Source organism: Eulemur rufifrons, chromosome 3, assembly GCF_041146395.1.
Source record: "Eulemur rufifrons isolate Redbay chromosome 3, OSU_ERuf_1, whole genome shotgun sequence".
Classification (NCBI taxonomy): Eukaryota; Metazoa; Chordata; class Mammalia; order Primates; family Lemuridae; genus Eulemur; species Eulemur rufifrons.
Genome location: NC_090985.1, coordinates 23664744 through 23679134, shown reverse-complemented (window position 1 = coordinate 23679134; position 14391 = coordinate 23664744). Strand labels below are relative to the sequence as shown.

Sequence of the window (14391 nt, the reverse complement as noted above, 5' to 3'; positions counted from 1 at the left end):
TCTCTCCCCTTCTCTCTAAACACTATGTCATGGTTTTGAGTAATCATTCATTCCTTCACTACCGAGCTCAGGAGCGAAAAAGTAGCTGCAACACCAAGTCTCTCTTGAGAACATACAGGAAAGACAATGCTGGTAAACGTAGGTCAGCTTAGCCAACTCAACACATCATGAAGCCTCCACAACAACAGTTGGAGCTACGCTTAAGTTAAGAAAGGATAATTTATTGTCAAGGAAAATCCTCCTATAATTCCAAGGGCAGGAATGTCAGAATTTGAACCCAGAAATGGATGAGTGTTGCATACACATGGAATGCTCTGTCTCTCTCTCTGTCTCTGGTTTCTATTTCTCCAAGCTTATTAGCTTTATTTTTTTTTTCTTAGGAGAATATCTTTCTCTGCTGCACTTTTCCTGTGGTGGCTGGAGGATGAATGCTCACAGCTCCCAAATGCATGACTGGCTCTTGGTTCCTGTCTTGGCCTGGGTTCCCCAGAAACACACCCGGAGACAAAGATGCATGTGCTTCCACTCCGATGGAGCGCGGTGCCAGTAGCAGGAGTCAGAAGAGTCAGTGAAGGCTGAGGGCCAGCAGGTGTGGGGTGCACCAGCGAGCTGGCCACAGCTGAGTGCGTCCGCCCCGTCTCTCAGAGGTGCCCAAGAAACTGTGTGGACTGTGTTGGGGAGACAGAAGAATATACCTGCCAGCTCCCTCTCACGTTAGTCAAAGGTTGGCCTCAGGGGATGTGACGTCCTGTGCACATCCACACTGTCCATGTGTGAGTTCCAAAGGCTGTGGTGCCTCTTTGTTGACAGGGAAGCCCCAGGGCAGGAGTGAGAGGTCCAGGTGGGGTCCTGAGGAGCGGTGCAGCTGGGGTTTTGGTCAGAGTCCATACAGACCCGCTCCAAAGGAAACACAGGCCCTGCAGACGGGAGACTGTTCCATGACTGACAAAGTTCCAATTCTAAACTCCCAACCAAGGTTTGCACATTGAGTAAACTTGGGTCAGATGTCCACCCCAGGTTTAGTAAAATGTAGCAAGAAATATAAGACCACATTATACGAACACAGCTGAGATCCTATTACTGTGGAATGGGGGGGGGGGGATCAGCTAAGAAGGAATTAAGGGTCCTCTTGGTTAATACAATAAGGTGTTAAAAAGTATTGATGTTGGAAATAAGGCAAAGTTATAATTATTTGAAGATAATATAATTGTCTTCCTAGAATGACCACCCCCTCAAAAGAGCAAAAGATAATGCTGTAAAACTAGTTAGAATGCTTTCTTATATACCAGTAATAGAAATGTACCAATAAATTAGAAAATACACTGAAGTGAAATAACCCATAAATTAAAACATTCCTGCTACATTCAGGCTAAGGTGTGGGGACTTTCTCCTGTGCGAAATGAGGAATGTATCAAGATTAGGAGCAGCTGCAATGATAAAAACCCCAAAATACGAAGGCCATAAGAAGGTAGAAGTTTCTCTCTCGTGTGAAAAAATAAAGTCTGGAATTAGTCCAGCTCAGGTTCCAGGGACAAGGTCCTAGGCTTCTAACTTTGTGGCCCCCTTTCCCTAGCACAAAGCTCTCATTCCAAGTTTCATGAGGGTTGCTTTAACATCTGCATTCCAGCCACAGGAAAAAGGAAATGCTGGAGACTGACATCTCCTTTAAAGACACCTTCCAGAAGCTGAACACTCCATTTCTGCATAGATCCCATTGGCAGGAATTTTGTATCTACACCTGATTGTAGAGAAACGTGTACCCAGCTAAAAAGGCAAAGGTGGTGGTGGTGGTGGTGGTGGTAATGCAGCCACTAACAAGGAAGAAGGGGAAGCAGATGTTGGTGGACCACTAGCAGTTTCTACCACAGTAAGAGCAAGAGAGAGAAATGATCAGCACCACACTTTACCCTTTGTTTTGGTTTGGATTGGTATTGTTTTCAAGACTGATTTTCTGCGCAAAAATGGAATAGGGATCTCCAAGGGCTTGCCTGCCACAAAAACATGAAAAAGTCAATCAAAAACGGTCACAATCAACTTTGTCAGAGCTCTGTAATCATCAAAGGTTTACTGCAATCAAGCACAACCAAATCAAGAAAAAGGCAACTTAAAAACTGTAGAAAAGCTTTGTGTGCACTTTTATTTGCCTTTGTCCCACTCCCTCCTCGGCTTGGCACTGGGCTTGAAGACAGGAGCCCACATTCCCAGTGCAGGACCCTGGTCCCTGGCTCCAGGGGGAGCAGAGCACACCTTATGCACAAAGAATTACCTTTGTCTGTTTTAACTTGTCAGGGTACACCTAAAGCACTATGCAAGGTGCTTGCCTTTGTTTGGCTGAACCCAGAACCACCCCCACCCCCACCCCCGCCACTTCCCCAGGGCAGAAAAGCAGTGGGCATTCCTCAAAAGCATTGTAAGGCAAAACAAAACAAAATAACCCACAGCTACATGAGACAAAAGATTATGGTTGAGGCATATAATAGAGTACTGAAAGCCTGGGAGGAAAAGCTGGGGAGAATTTCTTGAGGAAATTTGAGCATTCAACAACACTTGTGTATACTGGGGAATTTAGAAAGTCAAGAATATGCAAACATACTTAGAAAAGACCTGGGAAGACTTTAAACTTTCACCTCTGGCTGATCTCCAGGCTCAGTGCAAGGAGGAAGTGAAGGCTAAGGCAGAGTTGTAAACAGCCTGACTAAGTGTTGAAGGAGCACCCCAGCACAGAGCCAGTCTGAAAAGACTGGGAGAGGTTTTTCTTTGTTTTCTTCTCCTCCTTCTCCTTCTCTTCCCCCTCCTCCTCCTCCTTTCCTCACTTCTCCTTCCTCTTCCTTCAGCCTCCTCCTCCTTCTCTGCCTCTCTTTTTCCCTCTCTTCATGTAAGAAAATCTTCAAAACACTAGCCAAACACTAGCTAAAGAAACATAGACTTCAAAGGCCACACATGAAAGAATATAGACTTTACAAACATAGTCACTAAACAAACAGCTACAGGCAAGCAACGGAAACTAACCCTGATGAGGGGGAAGAATCTGATTTCCATAGTTACCACATTACAATATTCAAAATGTTCCATTTGCAATGAAAAATTATGAAGCATGCAAAGAAAAAAGAAAGTATGGCTAGAAGAAATTAACAGGAAATGATCCTGAGGAAGTAAGGAATTGAACTTACTTGATGAAGAGGAGAAAACACTTCCTAACTTATTCTATGAGGTCAGCATTGCCCAGATGCCAAAGCCAGACAAAAAGATTACATTAAAAGAAAACTGCAGTCCAGTATCACTTAGGAATATAAATGCAACAATCCTCAACAAAATATTAATACTAGGAAACCAAATCCAACAATATATTAAAAGGATTTTATGCCATGACCAAGTGGGATTTATCACAAAAATGGAAGAGGGGTTTAACATAAGAAAAACCAGTGGAGTTCAACACATTAATAGAATGAATGATAAAAACCCCACAATCATCTCCATTGGCACAGAAAAAGCATTTGACAAAATTCAACACCCTTTCACAATAAAAACACTCAACAAACTAGAAATAGAAGGGAATTTTCTTGACATGATAAAGGTCATTTATGAAAAACACACACCAAACCTTATACTCAATTGTAAAAGACTAAAAGCATTTTCTCTAAGGTCAAGAACAAGGTAAGAATACCCACTTTTACCGCTTCTACTCACATTATACTGTAAGTTCCATCAAGAGCAATTAGGCAAGAAAAAGAAATAAAAGGCATCTGAACAGGAAAGGAGGAAGTAAAACTATATTAACAGATGACATGATCTTATATACAGAAAATCCCAAAGATTCCACAAAGAAACCCACAAAAACTACCAGAGTTTAATAAAATGAATTCAGCAAAGTTTCAGGGTACTAGCTCAACACACAAAAATCAGTTGTATTTCCATACACCAGCAATGAACAATTTGAAAAATAAGAGAACATTTGAAATGGCATCTAAGAAACTAAACATTTAAGAATAAATTTAACCAAGAAGGTGCAAGATTTGTACATTGAAAAGTATGAAACATTGCTAAAAGAAATTAAATCTAAGCAAATGTAAAGAAATCTCACATTCATAGATTGGAAGAAAATATTGTTAAGATGGCAATATTCCTCAAAGTGATCTACAGATTCAATAGAGATATCTATCAAAATTCCAGTGGCCTTTTTGTGAAAATGGAAAAGTTTATCTTCAAATTTATATATAATTGTAAGGGGCTCCAAATAGCCAAAACAATTTTGAAAAAGAATAAAATTGCAAGACTCACATATCCTGATTTCAAAACTTACTACAAAGCTACAGAATCAAAACATTGTGATACTGGCATAATGACATACATATAGACCAATGGAATAAAATTGAGAGTCCAGAAATATACCCATATATTTATGGCCAATTGGTTTCCAACAAGGGTGCTACTAAGGTCATTCAGTGGTCAAAGAAATGGTCAACAAGTAGTGCTGGGACAACTGGATATTCACATGCAAAGAATGAAGTTAGACCCCCCTAACTCATGCCAGATAAACAATTAACACAGATCAGTGATCTAAATGTAAGAGCTAAACCCATAAAACTCCTAGATGAAAATATGGAATTGTATAGTATGTTATTTTGTGTGTCTGGAAAATTACGTAATAATTTTGAAGTTTATCTGTTTTGTGATACTACTTATATCAGTTATTTCTTTTTTAAAAAGTTTTTTGTTTTGTTTTGTTTTGTTTTGTTTTTTTAGAGACAGGATCTCGCTCTGTCACCCAGGCTGGACTGTAGTGGCACAATCATAGCTCACTGCAGCCTTGAATTCCTGGGCTTAAGTGATCCTTCCACCTCAGGCTCCCCAGTAGCTAGGACTACAGATGTGCACCACCATGCCTGGCTAATTCTTTAATTTTCTATAGAGATGGAGTCTCACTATATTGCCCAGGCTGATCTTATGAACTGCTGGCCTCAATTGATCCTCCTGCCTCAGCCTCCCAAAGTGCTGGAATTATAGACATGAGCCACCTCGCCTGGCCAAAAAGTTACTTTTTGAATATTTAACATTTTATTTTTAATTGTGGTAAAATACACATAACATAAAATTTGCTATCAACCATTTTTATGTGTACAGTGTAGCAGCGTTAAGCACGTTCACATTGTGCTTAATCATCATCCAGAACACTTTTCATCTGGCAAAACTGAAATTCTACACCCATTAAACACTCCTCCAGTTCCCCCTACCCAGCCCCTGGCGACCACTATTCTTTCTTTCTGTCTCGATGAATTTAACTATTTAGGTACCTCATATGAGTGGAATCATACAGTGTTTGTCTTGTGACTGACTCATTTCATTTAGCATAATGTCCTCAAGGTTCATCCATGTGGTAGCATGTGACAGAGTTTCCTTCCTTTTAAAGACTGAATAATATTACATTGTATGGATATACTTCCTTTTGTTTATCCATTCATCTGTCAGTGGATGCTTGGGTTGCTTCCACATTTTAGCTACCATGAATGCTGTTACTATGGATGCGGGTACACGAATATCTCTTCAGGACACCGGTTTCAATTCTTCTGGGTATATACCCAAGAATTGGAATTGCTGCATCGTATGGTAATTCTTTTTTTTTTTTGACAGAGTCTCACTCTGTTGCCCAGGCTAGAGTGAGTGCCGTGGCGTCAGCCTAGCTCACAGCAACCTCAAACTCCTGAGCTCAAGCGATCCTCCTGTCTCAGCCTCCCAAGTAGCTGGGACTACAGGCATGTGCCACCATGCCCGGCTAATTTTTTCTATATATATTTTTTAGCTGTCCATATAATTTCTTTCTATTTTTAGTAGAGGTGGGGTCTCGCTCTTGCTCAGGCTGGTCTCGAACTCCTGAGCTCAAACGATCCGCCCACCTCGGCCTCCCAGAGTGCTAGGATTACAGGCGTGAGCCACCGCGCCCGGCCTGGTAATTCAATCATTTATTTTTTTTTTAGGAAACATCATACTGTTTTCCACAGTGACACCATTCTATATTCCCACCAACAGTGCACTAAGGTTTCAATTTCTTCACATCCTTGCCAACATTTGTTCTTTTCTGGTTTTTTGACAGTAGCCATCCCGATGGGTGTGAGGTGGTATCTCATTGGGGTTTGTTCTTTCCTTTCTCTTGCTGAGTGATATTCCATTATATGAATGCTATTTGTTTATCCATTTTCCTATTTGTGCACTTTGGGTTGTTTCTAGATTTTTGCTATTATGAATAAGCTAGTAAGAATATTTATGTACAAGTTTTTGTGCAAATATAAATTTTTATTTCTATTAAATACATAGGAGTAGAATTACTTTGTCATAGGATATATGTACGTTTGATTTTATAAAAGACTTCCAAAGTGATTTGTTTCTGATGTGTTGGTTAAAATCTTTAGCCCTATTTTTCCTAGGTTGTCATTTTTTTTATTTGTAGGGATTCTCTATATATTCTGGATACAAGCCCTTTGTCAGTTTTATGTATTACAATATTGTCTTGCAATATTGTCTGTGCCTTGGGTTTTTACTCTCTTAACATTATCTTTTGATGAGAAGTTTTAAAATTCTGATCAAGTCAATTGATCATTTTTTCTAACCCTTTTGGTTAGTACCTTTTCTGTTCCAGGAAATCTTTGTCTACCTCTACCCCAAGGTTATGAAATTATTCTCTTATGTTTTCTTCTAGAAGCTATCTATATTTAGCTTTCAAATTAAGGTCTATGATCCACATCCAGTTAATTTTTGTGTATGGTGTGGGGTAGGGGGTCAAGGTTCAGTTTTTCCCACAATGTTATGTAGTTATTATATCACTATTTAAAAAAAAGTCTTTTCTTTCTCCATGGAATTCCTTTAGCATCTTAACTGAAAATCAGTTGACCATATAATGTGTAGTTATTGTTCACTACTCTGTTCCATTGCTCTACAGTGCTCCCATTTCTACAGATGTTTCTTTGATGGTTGTTTGCCCTTATGCCCATTTCCAGCAGCTTTAAATGGTTGTTTCTAAATAAGTACTGTACTGTACTCACCTATTTCCAAACCTCGGGTAACTGAAACTATGGAAAGCAAAATATAACTTTTATTATACTGTTATAATTGTTCTATTTTATTATTGTTGTTAATCTCATACTGTGCCTAATTTATAAATTAAATACTAATATAGTATACTGCTATAATTGTTCTATTATTGTTGTTAATCTCATATTGTGCCTAATTTATAAATTAAACTGTATCGTAGGTATGTACAGGAGAACACGTAGAATATACAGTATAGGTTTCAGGCATCCACTAGGGCTCTTGGAATCTCTCCCCTGAAGATAAGGGGGACCACTGTATGTGATTTCAATCGTTTGAACCCTGTTGAGACTTGTTTTACTTCCTAGCATATGGTGTATTTTGTGAATGTTATGTGTGTATTTGAAAATTTTAATTACTATCAGTAATAGCTTGAGGTCTTCAGTACAAAGTGTTTGTTCCTTCCATACAACGTATTCTGTATTCTGTTTTGTGGAGGTACCATTTAGGTCAAGTAGATGAATCATTGTTAAATTTTCTCGCATTTTTACTTCTTTTTGTGTGCCTGCCTTTTAATTACTAATGGAGATGAGTTAAAATCTCTAATTGTAAAGTATATATTTGCCTATTTCTTCTTTTGATTTTATCCATTTTTTCAAGTATTTCAAAACTTAACTTGATATACATACACACTAAAATTTATTTTTTCGTAATGAATTAGCTCATTTATCTTTATTAAATGTCCTTTTTTTTTTTTATCTCTGGTGGTGCTCCTTGACTCGTAGTCTACTTTGATATTAATATAGTCACCCCAACTTTCTGATGAGTAGTTTGTGTATGATAAATCATTTTGCATCTTTTTCAGTCTCTTTGTGTCCTTATATTTAAATTATGTCCTTTTTAAACAGCATGTATTTGGGTCTTATTTCTATCCAATGTGATAATTTCTGTGTTTTAATTCATTTACATATAGTATACATTTACATTTAGTAAATGGATTCTGTATTTAGTCCATTTACATTTAATGTAACTACTAATACGGTTAGATTTAAGTCTAACAGCTTGCTCTTTGTTTCTGTTTGTCTTATGTGCTTTTTGTTCCCTCTTTCCTGCTTTCCTCTGAATTAAGTATATTTTAGTATTCTACTTTATCTCCTCTTGAATTTTTTTTAGCTATACTTTTTAAATTCATTGCTCTAGGGGTTACAATATTTTAAAATTATCACACTATACCTTGAATTTGTGTTCTATCACTTCACCTATGGTGTAAAAAATCTTTAGAATTTAACTGAGCCCTGGGCAAAGAAAAGCAGCAATCTACCGATTGAAAATGTGTGGGCTGCGAACCAGAATGTTATTCAAAACTCCTGTTTTGTGTAGGAGTGTGAGGAACCTCCAGGAGATTCCAGAGAAAGTGATCTCTGAATATTGAGTCAGCTGGTAGATTGTCTCAATCCGCAGACCACGATCCATTTGCTGTTACCTTTTCGCCTTACCCAGAGCACAGCCGGGGGTAATTGACCCTCTTGTGATTTTCAAAATCTAGAGGCTATACCAGAATACCTGTTGCTCATCATTATTGTTTTCGGTAAGAACCCGGGTCGGGAGTGAAGGGGGAGTGAGGTACGTGGGGTTGGCTTGGGTAGTTTAGGGCAATTTTTCTAAGCATGCTTGTGACAAGCTCACTCCATTCAGCGTTTCCATATCAGGTGTGCTACCCGGCCTCTCTCAAGATTGCTTTTTGGGACTATTTCAAATCAGGTTTTCTTCTGCCAGCCATTCCCACAAGTCTGCGCACTCATGTGCCCATGGCTTAGAGGGCAGGTAGGGGTTGTAGAGATGTGATCACTGCTGCGCCGCGTCGGAGTCATTTTCTCCCAGGAGGCTCCAACGGCGTTTACCTGCCGCACCTGCCCCGGGCTGCCTACCCCGCGCCCGCCCGCCGAGCGCAGGTGTGCGAGTTTCCTCCCTGGCGCCCGCGCCACACCGGCGCGCCCTGCCTCGTGGAGCCGCGGGACAGGGGGTGGACCCCCGCTCCCTCTGCGCCGTGAGCCGGGCGGCTCCCGCGGGAGGACCCCACACCTGCTTTGCCCCCGTCCCGCGCAGACTGAGGTCGCCTGGGCCGGCAGGTGACCCTCGGGGCTCTCCGCCTGGGAGAACACCTTCGGCGGCGGGCGGGGAGCGAGGCCAGGGCCTCCCGGGCGACTCCTTCCCGCCGGCCGTGCGCTGCCGCGGCTCCGGGCGGCGAGGAAGGGGCGGGAGACGCCCCGCCGGGAGGAGGGAGCGGACAGGGCCGCGGCCCGGAGGGAGGAGCGCCAGGAGGAAGAGGCCGAGCCGGGAGAGCCCCCGCCCTGGGAGGAAGGGGAGGAGGCCGAGTGTTTCCTGGCGCATTCCCGGCCCGCCCGAGTGACTCACTCGGGCAGGAAACTCCCAGGGCCCGCCCGGGACCCCCGAGCCGCCGCAGCTGTCGCGGACCCAGGTGAGGAACGTCGCTGCTCCTGCTCCCGCCCTGCAGCCTCCGTGGGGTCCGAGCCACCCTCGGAACGTGGGCTGGGCAGGGCGGTGGCGGGGCCGGGACAGGGCCCCACGAACGGCTGGGACTTGGCTCTCGGTGGCGCGGCCTTCCAGGCGGCGCAGCTTTCCGGGGTCGCCCTGGGCCTCGCGTCCCCTAGCTCCTGGCCCCCGCGGCCCCGGGCCTCCCGATCCCACACACCCTAGTCCCCCTCGCTCCTGGCCTCTGATCCCGAGCGCCCCGCCCCCGCGCGCCCCGCGGCCCCTGGTCCCGCATCCTGGATCCCGCGTCCCCGGCACGTGGCAGAACTCCAATGGGGAAGGAATGCATCGCTGTTTTGCATGTTATTGTTGGAAAGTAAGGATCAGACGGATCGTTAGCCTTGCTTTAAGGTCGTGCGACCACACCTGAACCCGTTTTTGTTTCGTGCCCCGCTCCGAGAAAAGGAGGGAGATCGTGGTCAAGCAAAAACCATTCGGCAGATTTTTGGAAATGAGTTTTGGGCTTTGTTAGGAAACGCGATTGTTACGTGGGAAGCACTGTTCCGCATAGCCATCTGAATTGTGTATTTTAAGCCTGAAATGCTTCAGCTTAATTTGCAGTCCGTTGGGGGAGTGAGGAGAAAGGGTGGAAGAACATTTAGGAAATGGGATGTAAGGAGCGTTTTTAAGCTGTGAGAGGCGACCGGACGATGTCAGCTCTGCTGCTAGGTCTAAAAACGGTATGAGTAGCGGTTGCGGGCGACCCAGTACCGGGTGATCTGCGCTCGCGTGGGCGTCGGAGACTTTGGAATGTTTGTTTTCTGTAGTGGAGGGTACTGTGTGCCCCATCGGACAGTTTTTCGCTGCGTCGTAAGCCCAGTGGTGTTTCTTGGCCGTCTTCTAACACGGTTCCTCAAATGATGCGTGACTGAAGCTGCGGTGATCCCCGAAACTGTGGCTCGGGTTGCTGGGCTTGCCGACGTGGGGATGGCGCTACGGAGTCCTGGCCGGGTTCCTCCGCCTGAGCTGCAGTTGCTGACGGACCAGGGAGGGTCACACATGTGCTGTCCCTTATCCCTGCGGGTGGCTAATGGTTTTCCATGGAAAGCCTGGAAGAGCTAATCATATTTCGAGTAAACGTGGGCCACGGCAGGTGTGCGTTTGTAGGCATTCAGTAGGAAGACTGTGCGATGCTGTGGGATTCCCTGCTGCCCTCCTCCCGCAGCAGCGTCCTCGCTGTGACAGAGGCCAACGCAGAGCTGCGGAGAACATTTCCTGTGTTAATACATGCGTTGGTGTGCTGATAAATCAGTCAAAGAAAATGTATCCCTGAAGAGTGTGTGTGTGTTTAAATTTATTTTTAAATTTGCATATGGTAAAATTCACTTTTTGCTCTACAGTTCAATGAGTTTTGACCAATGCGTAGAGTCGTGTGACCATCACCACAACCAAGATACAGAACAGTTCCATCACCTCCACAATTCCCTCATGCTGCCCCTTGTAGTCAACCTGTCTCCCCATCCTCAGCTTCCCGTAGCCACTGATCTGTTCTCCGCTCCTAGTGTTTTGCTTTTTCCAGGATGTCATATGTGGGCTTTGAGTCTGGCTTGTTCACTTAGCATAATGCATCCCAGATTCAACCATGCTCTAGTTTGTCCCTGAGGAGTATAGATACAAGGGTTTGAAAAGTGTAGCTCTAGGATACAACCTGAAAGAGAGACTAAAATAATATTTTTAAGTGATGAGAAAAGTTGTAAAACTTCAGTTGATTAAAAAATGTAAACAGTATGGGACTATGTATACAAAAAGTGAAATTCCTTCCCCACTTCTACAGTAGTATTTAGTCTTTTCTGTGCATACATAGTTTTTTTTTCTTGGTAACATAGTGAGATTATATTGCACATATTATACATTTTCACTTAGTGATCTTTGATTACTTAAAGATCTTAGAAATCTTTACATGTTGATGTGTACAGTATATATACACAGATTTCCCTCAACCTTTTAAATAACTGTATAATATATACCCTAGTGTGGATGTGTCATTTAATCAGCCTCCTGTTAATTGACATTGTTATTTACCATTTTCCACCACTATTGTCAATGCTTGTGTCTGTATCTTTGTGCACATACTTGTTTATCATTCTAAAGGTGAATTTGGGTTTAAATAATAGCTAACATTTCATGAGTATTTCTTTTTTTATTGTTTATTTTTATAGGCACCTGTCCTGTGATTCATGAGCATTTTTATTATGCTCTGGGCATCATTCCTAAGCCAGAGTTACTTTTCCTGTAAAGGTCCAGGTGGACCAGTGTTCTCTCAGCCCTTCTCATTGCGTGCCCAACTGCATCCTGGCTTTTGATTTGCATATAGAGAGGTCAGCTCAGGCAGTGCCTGGGGCTGCCCAGCTGGCTAGTGGGAAGAAGGACAGAGACTTCTCCAGCAGGGGAGATGAAGTTGGTCCTGGCAAGTTTGACTTCTGTTGATGTCTGCTCCAATAGTGATCACCTGAGCCCAGGTGGGCAAATTGCTTGGCCTAGGATGGCCCATTTTCCTTCTTCAGTAATGTGGAACCTATTAAATTGTCATGAAGAGCAAATGAGATAATACAGGAAAACTACCATATGGGGACAGTTAGTGTTTGTGCTATGTCTTCTAAAGATTTTATATTTGAAAACCATACTTTATAAGTGTGAAGTTTTAACTAATATGCCCCTGTTTTTGCTACCGAAATTTAGTTGGCCCAAAGAGGCCACAGGTGGAGCATAGATTAATTATATTGACATAATTTAAAAACTTCATTTTAGCTAGTGCAATAAGGTCGGAAAAAGAAATAAAAGGCATACAGATTGGAAAGGGAAAATAGAACTATCCCTATTTGCAGACAACATGATTATCTACATAGATAACCCAAGGATTCTATGAAAAGAAAACTACTAGAACTAATAAGTGAGGTTAGCAAGGTTATAAAATACAATGTCAAAACACAAAAATTGATCTTATTTCTATATACAGTGGTCCCCTCTTACCCTTGGGGGATATATTCCAAGACCCCCAGTGGATGCCTGAAAACTTGGATAGTACCCAACCCTACATATACTATGTTTTTTTCCTATGCATATATACCTTTGATAAAGTTTAATTTATAAATTAGGCACCGTAAGAAATGAACAACAACAATAATAAAATAGAACAATTATAACAATATACTGCAATAAAAGCTATGTGAATATGACTTTCAAAATTATCTTGTACTGTGCTCACCTCTTTTCAGAGGATGGTTGACTGTGGGTGACTGAAACCACAGATAGAGAAACTGTGGATAACAAAACCACAGATAAGGGGAGGCTACTGAACTGGCAATGTACAATTATAATAGAAAGTAAAGTTTTTTTTTTTTTTTTTTTTTTTTTTTTTTTTTGTTGAGACAGAGTCTCACTTTGTTGCCCAGGCTAGAGTGAGTGCCGTGGCGTCAGCTTAGCTCACAGCAACCTCAAACTCCTGGGCTTAAGCGATCCTACTGCCTCAGCCTCCCGAGTAGCTGGGACTACAGGCATGCGCCACTATGCCCGGCTAATTTTTTCTATATAGATTTTTAGGTGTCCATATAATGTCTTTCTATTTTTAGTAGAGACGGGGTCTCGCTCAGGCTGGTCTCGAACTCTTGACCTTGAGCAATCCACCCGCCTCGGCCTCCCAGAGTGCTAGGATTACAGGCGTGAGCCACCGCGCCCGGCCTAGAAAGTAAAGTTTTTAAAAATACTATTTCCGTAGCTTCAAAAAAAATCAGATACTTAGATATAATTGAATAAAACATATACAGGATCTGTATGCTGAAAACTACAAGATGATGAAAGAAAGATCGTTTAAATAAATGGAGAGACGTACCATGGTCACGAGTAGGAACACTCAGCATAGTAAAGATGTCAGTTCTATTCAAATTGATCTATAGATTTAACACAATTGCAATTTTAAAATTCCAGCATGATTTAAAAACAAAAATTTTAAACAACTTTATTGAGGTATAATGCACCTACTTTATAAAATTCACCTGAAGTATACAGTGGACCCTTGAATGATGTGGGGGTTGGGGCACCGACCCTCCCCCCAGCACGGTTGAAAAATCTGTGTATAACTTTTGACTTCCCCAGACTTAACTACTAATAGTCCACTGTTGACTGGAAGCCTTACCAATAACATAATCAGCTGATTAACACATTTTGTATGTTATGTGAATTGTATACTGTGTTCATACAATAAAGTAAGCTAGAGAAAAGAAAATGTTTTTCAGAAAATCATAAGGAAGAGAAAATATATTTACTGTACATTAAGTGGAAGTGGGTTATCCTAAAGGTCTTCATCTTTGTCATCTTCACGTTGAGGAGGAAGGGGAGGGCTGGTCTTGCTGCCTGGCATGGCAGAGGCAGAAGAGGTGGAGGAGGTGACAGGTGGGCAGGAGAGGCAGGCACACACCGTGTAACTTTTATTGAAAAAAATCTGCATATAAGTGGACCCTCGCAGTTCAAACCTGTGTTGTTCAAGGGTCAATTGTACAATATATTTAGAAGATTTACAGTTGTGCAGCCATCACCGTACTCCAGTTTTAGAACATATTCATCAGTCTAATAAGATCCCTCATGCCATTTATAGTTAATCCCCATTCCTGTGTCCCAGGTAATCGCTGATTTACTTTGTCTCTTACAGATCTGCCTTTTCTGGATATTTAACATAAATTATATGGTATGTGGTCTTTATATGTGGTTTCTTTCATTTAGCTCCATTGGTGTTATAGCAGGCATTAGTATTCCATTCCTTTTTGTGGCTAAATTGTATTCCATTGTAGGGACCTACAACATTTTGTTTGTCCATCCATCAGT

At 42.1% G+C, this 14391-nt stretch overlaps 1 protein-coding gene across 1 annotated transcript in view; it reads left to right on the top strand.

Moving 5' to 3' along the window:
* The first annotated feature begins 9423 nt into the window (after nt 1–9423).
* The window catches only part of CYFIP1 (cytoplasmic FMR1 interacting protein 1), a 90535-nt gene continuing 85567 nt past the window's right edge, over nt 9424–14391 (top strand). The window contains 1 exon segment of the mRNA XM_069466709.1: nt 9424–9499. The gene's annotated coding sequence lies outside the window, so the exon portion shown is untranslated.